The sequence below is a fragment of the Loxodonta africana genome, chromosome 3 (assembly GCF_030014295.1).
Source record: "Loxodonta africana isolate mLoxAfr1 chromosome 3, mLoxAfr1.hap2, whole genome shotgun sequence".
NCBI classification, from domain to species: Eukaryota; Metazoa; Chordata; class Mammalia; order Proboscidea; family Elephantidae; genus Loxodonta; species Loxodonta africana.
In genome coordinates, this window is record NC_087344.1 from 28,261,690 (window position 1) to 28,266,251 (window position 4,562).

Consider the following 4,562-nt stretch of genomic DNA (forward strand, 5'->3'; position numbering starts at 1 on the left):
TACCTTGTTATTCAAGAGTGGCGGCGGCGGTGATTGGATAACATGGAGGCCTCGGTAGACTATTGGTGGAGATGGGGAAGGGGCGGTGCCTATGCCTCGGGTTGATTAGCCAATCTAAAACTAGGCTCGCCCAAGTGGGCTGACTGAGGCAGGCACCGCCCCCGCGCCGTCACATGACTGGGGATTTAGCCCTGCTGCCGCCGCCATGTTTAATACTGGCAACAGAAGCTAAAATGATTGGTCTGCGTCTGGTGCCCCACCCTTATGAAATGTGGTCTCTGCGCCGGGAGCCCAGGGCTTCTGGAGTGCGTATCAATACGCGTCTTCCTGGTCCTCCACGGTAGGGACTCTGAAAGGGCCATGAGGAACATTGGGAATTTGGGATGAGTCCAGCGTGGAGGGGACAATATTTTGCATCGGCAGTGGGGGAAGGGGCCCCTCAGAGCTGAGAGTAAGAGAACTGATCTTAAGCAACAGATCCCTTTGTTGAGAGTGACGATGCCCTGGATCGGACACAAAACCCAGCTGTTTACGTCATAAAACTTTCTTTTAATTTTTCCTCGTGTTAATTTTCCCCAACTTATTTATTTTTTTTAACTACTTTTTTAAAAAAAGCCGTTGCTGTCGAGTCCGACTCATAGTCTACATACGACGGGATAGAACTGCCCCATAGTTTCCAGGGAGCAACTGGTGGATCTGAACTACCAACCTTTTGGTTAGCAGCTGAACTCTTAATCACTAAGCCGCCAGGGTTTCCTTAGGTACTTTACCCACTGGCAGTGGAGCCGATTTTGATTCAGAGCAACCCTGTAGGACAGAGTACAACTGACCCATAGAGTTTCCAAGGAGCGCCTAGTGGATTTGAACCACCTACCTTTTGGTTAGCAGCTGTAGCTCTTAACTGCTGTGCCACCAGGGTCTCCAGAGTACTTTATTGAGGTGTAAAAAAAAACTAAACCCATTGCCATGGAGTCCATTCTGACTCATTACCGAGATACAACTTATGGTAAAAGGAACAGGTCGATGAGTTTTTGCCACTTGTTCCTAGAGTGACACCCACCCAGCTGGTAAAAGGAACAGGTCGATGAGTTTTGCCACTTGTTCCTAGAGTGACACCCACCCAGCTGAAGATACATCCCAGAAAATTCCCTTGCACCCCTTTCAAGTCAACCACACAGTCCCAGACAACCACTGTTGAGGCAGTGAGACAGGACTAGGCTGGAGCAGGGCCGATTGGGCCCTTCCCCACTGCCCGCAGGTAGGCAAGGAAAAAGGCAAGCAGCACAGAGTAGAATGAACAACCTGATACAACCGTAACCCACCTCCTGGAGAGGAGAACAGAACACACAGGCCCTGTGGGGCAAACTATTCAGGCTGAGGGGTGGTACGAACTGAAATGTTCCAAGATGTTGCAAATAAACTGTTAATATAGTTCTTGCAGGACTCCACAGGTGCACAGTGGAGTCCTGCAAGAAGTAAAAAGGACCACTGTTTGTCCTGCCTGTGCCCACCAAAGGGGGCAATGTGACAAAGAGAACCAGTACACCTGTGTTACATCCCATAATGAGTTACGTCAAGGGGAACCGAAGGACTTCCATCTTGAAGAAGTGCTGTGTGTGCACCTGGGTTTGCATAACCCGACCACTTCTCAGAAATCTCCGCCTTTCCCCCAGAACCTCATGAATAAACATCAAAACCCCTCCTCCCCTCATTGTTGAAACCCTTGAATATTTGGCTCCTAGGCCAATCACTGGCACAGTCTCTCTGAAGGTTCTAGCCCTTACTGTCTCCTTTTGCTAGCTGCTGGCAAAATAAATTTCCTTGTGTGACTCCAGGCTGTCTCTGTAGTCTTACTGGGTGGGACGAATCCGGTGGGGTTCAATGGAGGAAGGAGCCCTCTGTAACACTATGTAGATTTTTATCAACATAAATTTAGTTTTGTCTGTATTGATTTCATATACAGTAGATGGAATCATATTGTAGGTTGCTTTTTGTGTCTGGCTTCATTTGCCCAGCTTAATGTTCTGGAGATTTTTCCATGTTGCTGAGTGTATCCTTTGTTCTTTTTTTTATCACTGCATGGTATTTTGTTGTGTAGCTATACTGCAGTAGAGTTTCTCCACCTGTTCAGAGCATTTGGGTATTTCCGGTGTTTAGCCATTACCAATAAAGTGCCTATAAACATCCTTGTACATAGTCTTTTTGTGAACATAAGTTATTTTTCTAGGGTAAATACCTAAAAGTGGAATGGTGGGCCATAGATATCTGTGTGTTCAGCTTTAGTAGTAGGTCCTGACAGTTTTCCAAAACGGTTGTTCCATTTTACACTCCCGCTAACACCCTGTAAGGGGCCCTGGTGGCATAATGGTTAAGCATTTACCTGGTAACCCAAAGATAAATGGTTCGAACCCACTGTCTTAGTCATCCAGTGCTACTGTAACAGAAATACCACAAGTGGAGGGCTTTAACAAACAACTTTATTCTCTCACAGTCTAGTAGGCTAGAAGTCCAAATTCAGGGTGTCAGCTCCAGGGAAAGTCTTTCACTGTCAGCTCTGGAGGAAGGTCTTTGTCATCAATCTTCCACCTGGGCTAGGAGCATCTCTGCACATGAACCCTGGGTCCAAAGAATGTGCTCTGCTCCTGGCTCTGCTTTCTTGGGGGTACAAGGTCCCCACGTCTCTCTGTTTGCTTTTCTCTTTTATATCTCAAAAGAGACTGGTTTAAGACACTACCTAATCTTGTAGATCTCATCAATAAAACTGCCACTAGTCCATCCCATTAACATCATGTAGACAGGATTTATAACACGTAGAGAAATCACATCAGATGAGAAAATCATAGACAATTAGACAATACTGGGAATCATGAACTAGCCAAGTTGATATATTTTTGGGGGACACAATTCAATCCATGACACCTACCCAGTAGCTCTTCTGAAGAAAAGACCCAGCAATCTGCTCCCACAAAGATTACAGCCTAGGAAACCCTATGAGGCAGTTCTACCCTGTCACATTAGGTTGATATGAGTCGGAATCAACTTGGCATCTAACAAGAACAAAGCACCCTGTGAAAATTCCAGTTACTCTCAATCCTGCCCACACCCGATATTGTCAACCTTTACTTGGGTTTGCATTGATTTGTATGGAAAACAAAAATCCTCACAACTGGAACAATAAGTGACATCATGATAAACAGAGATGTAAAAATGTGTTGGGGGCAGCATCTGACTACCACTAACTTCACTAGGGGGAAGGAAAATCAAGATCAACAGCCCAAAGCTGATTCCTACAAGGCAAAGGTCAGACATGCCTCCTCTCTCCACCATCTTTACCAATTCTGGTACCAACCACCCCTCCCACTGCACTCTCTAGTTCTCTGCTGGGTTCGATAATTCATTGCAATGGCCACATATAGCTCACAGACGATACCATTATGAAGTTTATTAGGGAAGTAAAGAGTTACAATTCAGGTTCGGGAAGGCTCAGGATACAGTTCTTCCATCAGGACAGCCTCTTCTCAGCTGTGCCTGAAGGCCTCTCGACATTTGTCCTGCTCTGGCAAGCGTTACAAAGCTCTTTTAGTTCTGCCTGTAAGTGCTCAAAGGCACCCCACTCAACCAGTAAGCCTCAGCCCCAAGGCGCTCAGCTCTAGTCCATGGGTCAGCAAAGCTAGCTCCACTGAGCGCCCAGAGGCACCCTTCTCCTCCAGCAAGCCTCCTGCCCAAAGGCACTCAGCTTTCTCGCTCCTTGGACCAGGAAGTCCACTGCACTGTCTCCTGTCATTTCACCTGCTGTTGTTTCTCTGCCACTGCATCTCCCCATCTTCAGTGTTACAACTCTGTCTCCTGGTTCCAGGGGCTTCTTTTTTTTTTTTTTAATAATTTTTATTGTGCTTTAAGTGAAAGTTTACAAATCAAGTCAGTCTCTCACACAAAAACCCATATACATCCCGCTACACACTCCCAATTACTCTCTCCCTGATGAGACAGCCCACTCTCTCCCACCACTCTCTCTCTCTTTGTGTCCATTTCACCAGCTTCTAACCCCCTCCACCCTCTCATCTCCCCTCCAGGCAGGAGATGCCGACATAGTCTCAAGTGTCCACCTCACCAGCATCCCTCTCCAGCCCATTGTCCAATCCAATCCATGTCTGAAGAGTTGGCTTTGGGAATGGTTCCTATCCTGGGCCAACAGAAGGTCTAGGGGCCATGACCACTGGGATCCTTCTAGTCTCAGTCAGACCGTTAAGTCTGGTCTTATAAGAATTTAGGGTCTGCATCCCACTGCTCTCCTGCTCCCTCAGGGGTTCTCTGTTGTGTTCCCTGTCAGTGCAGTCATCGGTTGTAGCTGGGCACCATCTAGTTCTTCTGGTCTCAGGATGATGTAGTCGCTGGTTCATGTGGCCCTTTCTGTGTCTTGGGCTCGTAATCGCCTTGTGTCCTTGGTGTTCTTCATTCTCCTTTGCTCCAGGTGGGTTGAGACCAATTGATGTATCTTAGATAGCTGCTTGCTAGAGTTTAAGACCTCCAGGGGCTTCTTAGTGCAGGGTCCCATATCCAAA